This window comes from Pan paniscus, chromosome 7, assembly GCF_029289425.2.
Source record: "Pan paniscus chromosome 7, NHGRI_mPanPan1-v2.0_pri, whole genome shotgun sequence".
NCBI lineage: Eukaryota > Metazoa > Chordata > Mammalia > Primates > Hominidae > Pan > Pan paniscus.
In genome coordinates, this window is record NC_073256.2 from 128,827,832 (window position 1) to 128,843,153 (window position 15,322).

Consider the following 15,322-nt stretch of genomic DNA (forward strand, 5'->3'; position numbering starts at 1 on the left):
TTTTTCTAAAACCTATCTTTTTTTAAACTGGATTCTTGTAGACTGAAGGGAGAGAGGTGTGGAGGAGATCCAGGGGGGACAACTATGTGATTAGAAGCAGCAGCACCCTTGGGAAGCAGCAACACCAATGAGAAAGTGACTGAGGCACACAAAGGGAGAATGAATCTCAGGCCTAGCATCTCCTAGGGTGAGTGAATTTCACCCTAGGCCATGGGCCCTTACAAACATGCCCAATTGGCCCTGCTCCTAGCATGGCCTATAGCAGCAGATCCTGTGGACAAGGGAGCACCATGGGAGCTAACATAACGGGTATCTCATCCAGAGCCAAAATATTCCCACAACCAGTGAGACCTCCCCTATCTATCATCTCCTTTGACTAACCTTGTACATAGAAAGTCATGGAAAAATGTGATTGAGATTGAAACTCTAGTTGCCTCTGTTTGCTAAGATTCTAATTTTAGTTGATTTACATATTTATATAATATTTTAAAACTATATTTATGCCAAATAATTGAATTCCTTAATAGTTTACCTTGCTTTAGAAATTATTAAAATTGGCTGGGCACGGTGGCTCATGCCTGTAATCCCAGCAGTTTGGGAGGATGAGGCAGGCAGATTGCCTGAGCTCAGGAGTTTGCCGCCAGCCTGGGCAACATGGTGAAACCCCGTCTCTACTAAAATACAAAAAACATTAGCCGGGCATGGTGGCATGCACCTGTAGTCCCAGCTACTTGGGAGGCTGAGGCAGGAGAATTGCTTGAACCCAGGAAGCAGAGGTTGCAGTGAGCTGAGATCGTGCCACTGCACTCCAGCCTGGGTGACAGAGCAAGACTCTGTCTCCAAAAAAAAAAAAGAAATTATTGAAATTGCTTATTAATTTATTTGGCTTTTTTTGTCATTAAACCCTGGAAGGCAGCCATCCTGTTTTCTTTTTATCTTCTGTAGTCATCATAATGCCTGACTCATAGCAGGTACTGCATCAAATGAACAAATGCAAGATAGAATAAGTCTCATGTATGTTATACAATAATTATTCACCCTGGACTTCAAAACCCTTACTGAAAGGCTAAATAACTTGAAATTACTATAAAACTACAAAAGAAGAACATTTCTGGGAGTTCAGAGAATGTCAAAAGCTCATCCATCATTTGACCTAGAGCTATGTGGGGAAAGAAAGAAAGCCCACTTCTTGTGCACACACAATCAGGAGCCAAGGTAGCTTTAAGTAGATTGTCCATAAAGTTGCATAAGACAAATATCTATGCCTTAGTACATATATATATACATATGCTGCATTGTATATATTTTCCTGACAGCCATTGGCTGTAAGAAAAATACATATGATTGCTCTTGCAGGTGTTGACTATGACACTAAAATAGAGAAGCCAACTGGCCCAGAGAGGAGCTAAGTCAATCGCAGAAAAGAAAACTAATACACAAATAACAATAATACAACAATAAAGCGATGAAAAAAATGTGTGAACTCATTGCAACATCTAGGGGTTATTTTCCTCACCTGAGTTGATCAAATGAAGATCATATTCCATTTGGATAGCATGAGATCTTGCCAGATAACTATTTGAGACAGACTTTCTCCTGAGATGGTGGGCAGGCTTTCATGGCACTGGATCCAATTTTTATTCTGAGGATTCGGTCAGTCTTAACATTCTAACTAATGCCTCTTTTAATAAATTAATGCTTTTGTAAAAAAATGGTTTATTTTATATCTTGTTCTTTCATTTATCTTCTGAACTGTAACTTTTTAATATATTTAATTCAGGTTCATAAAATGTTTAGATGGTAATGTATGCATGTATGTGTCTAAATATTAATAACAGCTACATAGAAATACTTCATAAAGGGAGATTATGATGTTTATTTTAAATGATTCAAGGAATAACTTGTGTATATTTTAAAATATTCTAATTGATAAAAGTTTTGTCTTAAAAATATGTATTTTAGAATTAAACACTATTCATAGAATTCATTTCAAGATTTGGAAGTAAATATTTAATTTTTACAACATTTTTGAAATATTTTACAAAATAAAATTACTTTAAATGAAGTTCTTCAATCTATATGAAGATTGTTTGAAATTATTTTAAAGCTAAATCAAATAAACTAAAGATTTTTTACATATTTAGAAAATGTTGGACAAAATAGTGATCTAGAGTACAATAGTAGCCAAGAAGAATACCATTCTTAATGAAAAGAAAGACTTATAGCTCATAGTTATGTATATTTTACCTACTTTAAACTCAAATAACAAATAAAATACAGTTAACTTAATGTTAGGAATAAAATCTTTAGGCTTGCAACTAAACAAATGTGGACTGCTTCACACAGATAAATTGGATGGCTGAAGAAAAACATTATACAAAATTAATGAGCATCAAAAAGCAGGGTCTATTTTTTTAAATGAAGTCAGGGGAAACTTTTCTAATCTCAGAAAACAGCAATCTAAGATGCAAAATAAGATAATACCAGCAGAGGGACACTGTGGGTGTCCAGGCCACAGACTTTCATTTAGATAACAAGGTTTTGGAAAATTAAATTCTCTCTGGGTTATACAGGCTTTAAGTTAAAATAATATTATGCTAAATGTAAAGAAATTCGAGGTCCGAAACCATTCTACCTTTTCTAAATTGTTTATGAAGTTCAAGCATCTATAAGGAATTATTTCCTTACAGAATTTTATTAGAGTAACATCCAATTCTCTTACATTAGAATACAAAAATACACTATAGATAAAGTCCTTCAGCTGAAACCAAAGGATCTAACTCACAGCTTCAAACAGGTATATCACAATCATAATATAGCAAAACACCTTGTCCAAAACTTTGAACATCAGCATGGTGTAACTTTTTTATGAGGACAAGATGGGTTACAAGCCCAGGCTTTTTAATTTTAAAGATGTTTGATGTAGGATAACTGTATTTTCCAATATCTGCTCACCTTCTCTACCCTCAGATATGTCTTGAAGTCTATTTTGAGAAATTTAGTAGCCACAAGCCATCCACTCTTTAATCTTTTGAAAATGAAGATCAATTCCAGACTAAAAAACAGGATTACAATGAAACACTTCATTTTTCTTTCTTGTAGAATTGGAAAAAAAACTTTATATAAACTGAAACATTAGATTGGTTCTAAATATCTAATTTTCATAAATTTTTATTAGATTATTTTGTGAAAATAAGCATAAATTAAAATATCTATTCATTTATAAGTATTCATTAATTCAATCTTCACTTAGCCTTTTTATGTGCCAAATACTCTTAATTAGACATTCATAAGGGAAAACTCCCTTCAAAAAGGAATTGAAGACTGATGGAAAGCACACATACTATAACACAAACACATGTGCTTTGTCTTTTTGTGTGTATCTATTCACCACATATTTTGACACTTTGTAAGAAAAGTATGAGGATAGAAAGAGTAGCAGACTATCTTTAAACTAAGAGAGCCTGGCACTTTCTTCTCACACTTGGCTGTAAATGTTCAAGATTTTTTTTGACTACCTTATTGGGAGAATCATTGACTACAGAGCAGGAATTTACTGTTTCTATAAATTTATTATAGTCATTTTAAGAGTAAACTGAACTTACCAGTCACTCCCATAATTGTTTTCATGGAAGAAAGGTATGATGGTACTATCTACTAGGACCCCACACAAAATGATTTTCAAATCTTCATTTTTCCAAGTCTTTTGAGAACCAGCATCCATGAACTGTTTAACAAATTACAAATTATCTGGACAAGACCATATTTAAAACTACATTACATTTAAGATAATTTACTCAGTTAGGCTGGTCACTGACATACTTTAACCTTTCAAAAGAAGGTGATTTTTTAGCATATTTTAAAATGTCTGGCATCATTTGGAGATTAAAAACCCTTCAAATAGAAATGTTCACATTTCCTCGAATTAGCAACCTTATCTTAGTATATATTTTAATTTTTATGCAAAGCAATAAATAAAATCCTTCTTTATCAACTGAATTCAGAGCCAATTAAGAGTCAGATTCAGGAGTCATCCTCATGGACATAAAAATGTTAATCTTATTATTGAAATTCACTAAGTAATTTATCAATCAGCTTATGTTAAGTACATTATGCTACAGTAACAAAGGACCTTTAAATTTTAGTAGCTTACAACAAGAAAGGTTTGTTTCTTGATCATATTACATGTCTTTATTTCTCGATTATATTATACGTCTATTGTGGTTTGGCTGGAGCACTGCTCCAATCTTCTTCATTTTTGGGTCTAGGTTACAGAGGCAGTCATATCTGAGCCCCTACACCCATCTCATGGTAGAGAAAAAAAATAATGGCAGAATCATACTACGATTCTTACGATTTCTGCTCAGAAATGGTTCATGTCACATCACACACATTTCATTGTTTAAAGCACTTTCAAACACAATATTACTAAATTTGGAGACCAGATAATTCTTTGTGATGGGGTTGGAAGAGCTATCTTGTGCATTATTATTTAGCAGCATCTTTTTTTTTTTTTTTTCCCACTAGATGCCAGTAACAGCCCCAAAGTTGTAACAAACAAAAACGTCTGCAACATTATCAAATATTCCCTGGGGGACGAAATGTTTTCAGGTTGCGAAGTATATGTCTAAATCTAATCACTTGGCTTAGTCTGGGGAACAGTGGTATAATCTTACATAACGGAGATGTACTGTAGAAAAGAACCTGCTATGGAGTGTTCCAAAAACTAAAAGCCTGATAAGACAGCAATGCATATTTTTACAATAATACAATCTACAAGTACATAGAGAACACACACACACACACACACACACACACACACACAGAGAATTAGCAAATATTTGAACTTTCTGTGTGCATGATGCCTCAAACGAAAGATTGAAATTAAGTCATTCTGTTTGTGACGTCATGGGCCCCAATCATTTGCTGATGATCTGAAGATCACTGAAGGGAAGGTTATTTTATTTTTTCACAGAATGGTATATTTTAAAAATAGTCATAAGGTGGTAACATTGATTCTAATGCTACTCTGAACCTCAAAAAAATCCAAATGTTCATGCCATATACTATACAAGGTTTTACAATGAGACTAAATGATAAAATACAGATGCTACAAAAATAAAATCCCAACCATGAGGAGATGTCCTCTAATTTCAATACCTACCATTAGCACTGGTAAGGAGAAATTGATTATGGATCAAGCATTAAAGTACAAAAGGGACTTTAGATACCTTTATGCCCTTGAGGTAAGTTAAAAATTCTTGATTAAATAAAATCCAAACTTAAATAATATTTTTAACATGAATTAAAAAATAAAACATTTGATTACAAAAGTATTAAAGGACAAAACCATCTCTTTCATTAAAAAACAAAAAAACAAACTGCACTCATTTTAATCCTGAAGCATGCTGAATACCTAGCTCAAGGACTATAGCTTACATAGTATATCTGGAAAGTATTGAAGTCTCTTCAACATCTTTGTGTTATCCATAAGTGTTCACTGTGTCTATCAAAACACCAAGCAAGCAAATAAGAAAGGATAGGCTTATCCTGATCTAGTATTATTAGTTCTTGTGATAAAACTATTCCTGGACAAACTATATTCGAATAACCCAGGACCTAGCATTGGCAACTACCCGGGCAGTCTTTTGGTTGTTGTGGTTGTTTGTTTGTTTGATTTGTTTCTTTGTTTTTGAGTCAGAATCTTGCTCTGTATTCTAGGCTGGAGTGCAGTGGTGTGATCTCAACTCACTGCAGCCTCCACCTCCTGGGTTCAAGAGATTTTCGTGCCTCAGCTTTCTGCATAGCTGGGACTACAGGCATACGCCACCATGCCCAGCTAATTTTTGTATTTTTAGCAGAGGCAGGGTTTCACCTGTTCATGTTGCCCGAGCTGGTCTCAAACTCCTGGACTCAAACTATCCACCTGCCTCAGCCTCCCAAAATGTTGGGAATACAGGCATTAGCCACCATGCCTGGTCTACCCTGGCTATCTTAACGGTAACTTAGAAACAGAGCCATTGGGAAAAAAAGCCTTTTGGCTTCAGTTTTACCAGGATATCTGTCAATCTGTGTCTTGGGCTTGACCACCAGGGCATTGAAATGTAATTTTAAATATGAGAAAATGCCCATAAAGAGTATATTTATGTCATATTGCTTACTAGATACAGATAAAATTTCACCTAGACATACTCTCTATACTGTATTTTTTGGTGGGTGGTATTTATGACCCTTCGAGAAAGTTAGCACTTAGTTGAGATAACCTTCTCTTCAAGAATATTCAAAAATCCTTATTTTCCAAGTTCCAAGTTTTGGTTACCCCAGTGCTGAGTTGCAAGAGAGGGAGCACTCTAGTTCACCGTCAAGTTGCAATACTTCTTACTATAAAAGCCGCCTGCCAAAGACACAGTGTAAAATTCAACCACACAAATTTATAAAAGTGTACTCATGGTACAACATGATTCACTATGAATCCTGCATGAATTGAGCCTAACTAAGTCCCACTAAACCTTAAAGTCATGAACTTCCTTATATTGCCTGTGTGTTTCACTTCCTAATACCATTCTACCATTCTGTGTCTGTGCCTGTAAATTCAGAGATAAATGCAACACAATCTAGGGCTAAAACAGGAATTTTTTTTTCTCCTAATCTGTGTTAACCCTTGTCTTAGTTCAGGCTGCTATTGCAGAATACCAGACTGGGTGATAGAAACCACAGAAATTTATTTCTCACAGTTTTGGAGGTTGGATCTGAGATCAGAGTGCCAGCATGGTTGAGTTCTGCTGAGATACCACTTACTGATTCATAGACAGCTGTCTTCTCACTGTATCCTCACAGGCTAGGGGGAAAAAAAAGGCAAAAGCGCTCAATGGAGTTTGTTTTTTTGTTTTGTTTTGTTTTGTTTTGTTTTCTTGAGATGGAGTTTCACTGTGTTGCCCAGGCTGGAGTCCCGTGGCACGATCTCGGCTCACTGCAACCTCTGCCTCTCAGGTTCAAGTGATTCTCCTGCCTCAGCCTCCCAAGTAGCTGGGGCTACAGGCACGTGTCAACATGTCCGGCTAATTTTTGTATTTTTAGTAGAGATGGTGTTTCACTATGTTAGCCAGGCTGGTCTCGAACTCCCGACTTCATGATCCGCCCGCCTCAGCCTCCCAAAATGCTGGGATTACAGGTGTGAGTCACTGCATCTGGCCTACGGGGTCTCTTTTATAAGGGTCCTAATCCCATTCTTCCATCCTCATGACCTAATTATCTCCCAAAGACTTAGCCTCCTAATACCATCACATTGAGGGTTAAGATTTCAACATATGAATTTTGGTGGAACTCATTGAGTCCATAAGAAGACTTTATAGAAGGTCACAGAGTTCAAGCAGGTAGAATAAAAATAATGTTTTAATAATTATACACTGACACCCAGGGACTCCCACTCCTAGGGGAAGGAGGAGCACACCACATCAAGGGAACACCCTGTGGAACAAAATAATTTGGATGGCAGGCCTTGAGCTCCAGATCCTTCTGCTGGTGGAAAGCTTCTTTCAGCAGTGGCACAGTTGAAAGTGCTGGGCTCAGCAGAGGAAGCTTTCTGCTCTATCCCAACACTCAGAAACTCCTGGTGTGCATGAAGGGTCTTGGAGAAGAGGACCCTTCCATCCTGTTGTTCGGAGTTTATTGCATTTCACCCCTTTGAGTCCTGTCCTTCATGAAAATTTATCTTGCTTTTTGATCCATCAGTATTCATAGATTTTCATCTGCTTTCTTTTTATCTCTCACCCATATATCAAGAAGATATATGGCCAGGAAACGTGAAAAAATGCTTAACATCACCAATCATCAAGGAAATGCAAATTAAACCACGATGAGATACCACCTTACTTTTGCAAGAATGGCAATTATTTAAAAATCACAAAACAATAGATGTTGGTGTGGATGTGGGGAAAAGGGAACACTTATACACTGCAGAGGGCAATGAAAATTAGTACAACCTCTATGGGAAACAGCATGGAGATTCCTTAAAGTACTAAAAGTAGAACTACCATTTGATCCAGCAATCCCATTACTGGGTATCCACCCCCACAAAAAAAGAAGTAATTATATGAAGGGATACTTGCACACATATGTTTATAGCAGCAAAATTCATAACTGCAAAGACATGAAACTAACCTAAGTGCCTATGAACTAATGAGCAGATAAGGAAAATACGATAAATATACGCCATGGAATACTACTCAGCCATTGAAAGGAACAAAATAATGTCAGCAGCCACATGGATGGAGCTGGAGGCCATTATTCTAAGTGAAGTAATACAGGAGTGGAAATGCAAAAACAGTATGTCCTCACTTATAAGTGGAAGCTAAGCTATGACTATGTAAAGGCATAGAGAGTGAATGATATAATAGACTTTAGAGACTCAGAATGTGGAGGGTGGGAGGAGATGAGGAATGAAGAACTATCTATTGGGTGAAATATGTACTACTTGGGTGATGGGTGCACCAAAATCAAAGAATTCACCACTATATAATTCATCTATGTAACAAAAAGCCACTTATACACAAAAAGCTATTTAAATTTGTAAAAATAAATAAATAAAATGCATATTGACAAAATCTAGGTTTGAATACATGGCTAAAGATTTAATAAGATAATTGATTATTTATGTTATACTCCTGAATAATTAGCTCCACCTAGACACAGAAAATACTAGAATGCAAAGGCTCTGTGATGGAAATACATCCTACTAAATCTAATAAATGACCAAGAAAGAATGAGAATAGATCCTTTGTGCAAGTTGGCAGAAATAAAGGGAATGAAGGAAGGTGGGGCTGAGCTAAGTGTAATCATCTTCTCCTTATAACCACACTCTCAGTTAAGCCAATCCTCCCTTAATAGTGAGAAATAACTGTGGAATGCTGAAAGAGACCAACAGTACCACTCAGAAAAACTCCCCCACATAGAAAAATAGAGCCAGAAAATAAAAGCTCCCCTCACCAATAAGACAAATATTTTATTGAATGTTCTACTGAAATGTTTCAATGATGAATATTAATATAATAAAAACATATGGCATAGAATAAAATTCAATCTTTAGAGAAGAAGAAAAAAGCTTCTTTTAAAATACACATGATTCTATATTATATATGGAATAAGATTAAATTGTAGTGCTTTCTGAGTGAGTTGTCCTTAGCATAAGAAATGATCAATGTTGATAAAAGTAATTGTGTGATATTTTTAAATTATATATTGCTCTTTAGATACAAATAATTAGTAATTTATATTTAGAAAATAAAACACAAATAAATTTACAATATATCTTAATAACTTCATGTGTTAGTCCCAGCTGCTATAACAAAGTACCTTAGACTAGGTGGCTTGAACAACATTTATTTCTTACAGTTCTAGAGTCTGGACGTCTGAGATCAGGGTGCCAGCACTGTCGAGGTCACAGACTGCAGACCTCCTTGTATCTTCAAATGGAGGAAAGAGGACAAGAGAGCTCCTGTGGTCACTTTTATCAAGGTAATAATCCTGTTCATGAGGGCTCTACTCTCATGACCTAATTGTCACCTAAATTCCCCACCTGTTACCATCTTGTTAAGGGGTAGAATTTCAACGTATGAATTTTGGGAGGACACAAACATTCAGTTCATAACATATTACAACTTTTAAATTTTCACATTAGTTTATGCTAACATACATTATTGATACCTCAAGTAGATAATACATTTCTTTCTTCTTTCTTATAATATTTAGGAATAAAATTTCCTTAGAAAATACTGCCTTTCACCTTTTTTCAATAGGCAGTGACTTTTATCGGCTACTTACAAAGTGGACAATAATTTTCTCTCTTTGAAGTTACAAAGTAGTATCCTGTACATTCAAAGACATCACACTTTCTTATAATGATGATGTTAGAATGTAAGTTGTTATTTTAAATCACCACCAATACTATCATTCAACTAGTATTTATTTGACACAACATATATGTGGCATCTTTCTAGGTATGGTAGGTTGTTAGGTTTACTGAAATATATAGCTTATGAAGGGAGAATATAAAGATGATTCAAGAAATGCAACAGAGATTTTACTTGTAGTCACTAAAAATAATAATTTTGTTAATAAAAAGAAGTATATTTTATGAGATAAAGAGTAAGTTTAATTTCAACATTGAGATACTGTATTTTTCATTGTTTCCCTAGACAGGTAAGTCAAAATCAGAAATCCGTTGTTTAAAAAATACATTTTTTTTCTTAAACAATGCATCTTAAGTTGCTACTCTTATTTCCAAATTATATTTAGGAAGGCTGTGGTTTTACTTATTATATTTTAATATATTTTATTTTATCCTTAAAATCCCAAATTCTAAAAATCATAAACATTCTGTTCTATACTGTAGGTTTTTAAATGCCAAAATGGTATTGAAAATGCTTCAGAATTTTAAACTAAATTAAAATTATTAGTTAACTTTAAAAAATTACCTTGAGGTCCTTATTGTCCTGGAATACATTATACAAAAAAAAATCAATTAGAAAGAATGCTGTTCAAAATACATTACATAATTTTTAGTGACTTACATATGCCTTTTTTGTTGGGTATATTTATAAAATAGAAATTGTTGGGTTATAAGGTATGCATATATGGTAGATATGCCAAAGAGTTTTCCAAGCTTTCTTGAATAAATGTAGTCCACTGGCAGTGAATGAATGGTCCACATGTTCCAGAAAACATTATATCATGTCAGTTTATTTAATTTAGTCTAAAGGTTATCTTTTTTGGGTTTATTTTATTTTAATATATAGTAAAATTGACTATGATTTTGGATGTGAATTTCCATAAATTTTAGCACACATATAGCCACATATAACCAACCACATTACATCAACTCTATACCCTAACAATTACTGATCTGTTCTCCATCACTATAATTTTGTCTTTTCAAGAATATCTTGTAAATGGAATTCTTACAAATATAAAGTAAATGTTTATTTTCTGGCTCTACAACTAGAATAGAATACATAAAGACAAATATGTTTTATTCCTTACTGGCGTGGTACATGGTAGCTTGCCATGGACATTTGTCGTACAACTGAATAAATAAATGATGTTTGTTAGTTTATTTCAATTAAGTTTTCAATTGTTTCTGTCAGTTTTAATAAAAATGAGCATTTTCACTGCTTTAATTTATTTTTTCTTTCCTCCATTATTCACTCCCTTATTCAGAAACAGTTCATTATGTATCTTACTTTCTCAAAATATTAACCTTACTTTCACTTTAAATAGTATACATGGAAACTAATATTTTGTGTGTGTTAAGTATATTGATTTACTTGAAAAATAAAAGCAATAAAAGCACCTAATATATTCTCAATATACCTACAATGCCATAAAATGTACAAATATCTTGAACTACATGTGTCTATTGAACAGAGTAATGAATTATAGCAACAAAAAAAAATACAAAATCCAAGTAATTTAGATCCACAGAAGTAAATTATTCGTTATATATAGGTGAAAGTAAACATTTTATTTAAAGAATTAAAGTTTAAAAACAAATCTTGGCCTATTGCCAAATTGTTAGTTGGAAGTATTGTAGTGTTAGAGAATTTGAAAATCTGCTCAAATGTGTAGAAGAGTGCTTCACTTCATTTACTGCAGTCCACAGAAGTTTAAATGTGGTTAAGATACTTAGTTCAAATCAATATTTTGCTGATCCATGTGTGAAAAGGTATATTCAACTGACTCTCCTAGTAATACCAAGTAACTATTAGAATAATTCCATGGGTATGTGTGTTTCTATTTTTATTTTGTGTCTCTGAAAGCTTAGGGCATTGAATCTCTTCATTGCCTTTGTTAAACCTCATATGTAATTGAGCCTTTGTTGGAAACTCAGCCAAGTCTTAAAGATATTTCAAGCTAGAACATATATTGTTACATAACTAGAAAGTGCAATGATCTCTCAGGAAACTACAGGAATTTGCATACGGCATGGACCATGACTTAATTTTATGTTTGCTAAATTCCTTATCAAATTATTTTGAGATTTTTCTTTCCAACATAAGAAAAACAATTGAAAAATGGAAAATTAGTGAAACCAGACCTGATGTTGCATTTCAGCAGGGGCCTTTGGATAGAAAGCATGAGACTGTTTTTTTTGCTTCCTCTGCAGTCAGTGCATGAGGGGATGTTATGCCACAGTGTTTCACAAGTCTGCTGATTCTAGGAAAAAGCAAACAACCAAAAAGAATAACAGCAACAAAAATGAGTTGCTTTCCAGGCTTATACTAAAACAACATGACTTCAGCTATTACAAATACTTGAGTTTGAATTCCAGTGAGTTCACTTAGATCTATGAAGATTTTAATTATGAAAGACTAAGGATTATATTTCCCTCCCTGTTTCCTTTATCATCTAATTGCAGCATTTATTTTTCTCTACTCATCATCTACAGCTTTGTATAACATATCATTTTCTTTGTAAAACATAGTTCTCAATAGGATGCTGGATGATACAGTTTGGGATTAGGGTGGAAGAGAAAAAGGCAGGGAGAGAAAGAAAAAGGAAATGAGAGACAAGAGAAAATAGAGAAGTGAGAAGAGAACAAGACAAAGAAAGGAAATGAGAGACAAGAGAAAATACAGAAGTGAGAAGAGAACAGGAGGAGGAAATGGCTGAAGGAAAAAACGGATGCAGCAAGAAAGGGAAAGAGAGAGGCATTAAACTTTTATTTCATCAAACTAGAAGCTACAATAACTCAATTAGTCATGTGCAATTTTATTGAAGGGGATAAGATAACCTAAGATAAAGAACAAAGATAGATAGCAACCAGTAAGAAATGTGATGTTTAAGAGAAATACGGCTTAAAACAGGACAGGCAGGCGGTATACACAGGCAAGAAAATAAAAAGGTCAAGGAGTATGTTGTAATCAATTGTTAAACACAGGGTAGGAAGAAAATACTCTGTAATACTGGTTCTACCAACAGGGGAATAAAGCCAGTTTGTAGCAAATTGTACAAGATCAATTTTAATATTATATTATCTACATCATGTATTATGAGATAGTGCTTGATGCAAAATGAACTTATGGTCAGTACAGAAACTAAAGGTTCCATAGAAAATATACTTTATTTTTACATTAAATATATGTATTGGTAATAGGTTCCAGTGACATGCATATAGAAATAATATGTATTTATTGAACATGCAAAATATGTTTTATTATTTAGATATTGTATTAAAGTTTGTACAATACAGTCTAAATTAATGATATTTTCCTTAGCAGTTATTATAAAAATAAACAGTAATTGTTATATAAAAATTATTTTTCTTCATATCTCAATTTGCAACGTTCATCTATGTGAGTTTGTTAGTAAACTCTCGCACCCTCATTTTTTAAAACGTGATAATAAAAAGATACTGCATAGAGTTATTATGAGTATTAAAGAATTTTAAAGCACTTAGGAAAATATCTGACACGTAAGGAATACACAAATATTAGATATAATTTAATATCTGTCTAAGGAGAGATAAAGAAGGGATTCTTGATATGAGATTCTTGATATGAATTCGTGTCTTTTTTTTTTTTTTTGTAAGTAAGCACTGTCTGTATGTTACTGTGTCTGTAATTATGTTTTTCCATGTGACTGAATGCATTCTTCAAAAGGCATTTGCAATGATACATCCTAGTGATGGCAGCAACCGCCCGTCTGGAGCCGCGGTTGGGAAGACGTCGTCTGCAGCAAGGGAGGCGTGGCGGGGCTGTGCCTCTGTGAAGCTGGTGAGGCCGGGAACAGGCAGGCCCCCCGCCCCTATCAAGTCGCGGGGCAAGAGCCCCTCACTCCAGATGCAACTGCAAGGGTGACTCCACACCTATACGCCCTATGGCACTGTAGGCTCGGAAGGGCCTGCTCCCACTCCCTGGCCTGTTCCGGCTCGGGCACCCACACCACTGTAAAGCAAAGTTGTAGCTGAGCCTGGGCGTTGTGGCAACCCAGCCGAATGTGTGTGCTGGAGGAGACGCTGACATGCCAGCCCCCACTCCCACACCTCAGTCCCCGTGGGACTTTGGGCACAGACGATCAAGGGACAGAGGCTGAGGGGGTGCTGAAGCTGGTGCAGTGTAGGCTTGCAGGCGACCATTGGCATGAACAGCCTTCGTACCACAGATGACATGTTGATGGAGGCAGGAGGCAGACACTTTCCTAGGCAGAAAGGGGTGAGTCCTTGGTGAGGCCCCACCTTCAAACCAGGGACAGGGAAGACTGGGGGCCAGGCCGTAGGCCGCCTGTAGTGAGAACTTACAGTGCTTTTTCCAGGCCTGCCCATGGCCACCCATGAACCAATCAGCATGCACTTCCTTCCTTCTGAAGCCATAAAAATCCTGGACTCAGCCAGACTCACACAGATTACCTGCCTGCAGATAGGAGCTACCACTGTGGTGCTCCTCTCCACTGAAGGCTACAGATGTCAGGAAGACCTGCCTGCCTAAAGGAGCTACCTACTCTGGATCTCCAGGATGATGTGCCTGCTTATAGGAGCTACTCACTCCAAATCTCCTCCTTGTTGAGGGCTGCAGACTTGACAGGACGACTGCCTGTGGATAGGAGCTACCCACTTCAGGTCTCCTAGAGTTGTACTGTTGCTCAATAAAGCACTTCTTCACCTTCCTAACCCTTCAGTTGTCTGCATACCTCATTCTTCCTGGATGTGGGACAAGAATTTTGGTAGCACTGCAGATTCTTTTGGAAAAAAAATTCAGAAAAGTCTCAGTGGTGGTGGCTTTTCTCTGCTCCACAACTTTCAGGATTTGCCCTTGAAGACCTGAATGATTGAAAGTTGAACAATTAGATATGAAAGATTTACTTCCCAGATATCTTCTTCGGTGACATGCTGACCTCTGGATGGGTCGGCTGAGGTTTTGGATTAGTTGGGATTGTCCACAGAGCATCTAGAGGTGACCTCTTCATGTGACTGGGGCTTATCACAATATGACATCAGTATCTGAGTGGATATACTATGAGAGGTATTATCCTTAGAGCTAGGTGAAAGCTGGATGCCTTATTCTCACCTAACTTCCAAAATAACGCATTATCATTTGATCATATTCTATTGATTACAAGAAGTTATAAGCCCTGCTCAGATTCAACAAGAAAGGATTCAGCTCTGAATTTTGATGAAGGGAACAGAGTGGAAGAGTGTATTAGTTGGGAGATACTGTGATGGTGGCTAAATTTTGAAAATATAATCTGTCACACACACGGTATATGCAGAGGAATATAAATCATTCTACCATAAAGATACATGCATGTGAATGTCCACTGCAGCACTATA

General features: G+C 35.7%; 1 long non-coding RNA gene across 1 annotated transcript in view; it reads left to right on the forward strand.

Moving 5' to 3' along the window:
- The window catches only part of LOC130541770 (uncharacterized), a 94,509-nt gene extending 80,004 nt beyond the window's left edge, over positions 1-14,505 (forward strand). Inside the window, exons 3-4 of the long non-coding RNA XR_008955887.1 lie at positions 9,391-9,513; positions 13,656-14,505. This is a non-coding gene — a long non-coding RNA (uncharacterized LOC130541770). The remainder of the gene's footprint in view (positions 1-9,390; positions 9,514-13,655) is intronic.
- Positions 14,506-15,322: the final 817 nt, after the last annotated feature.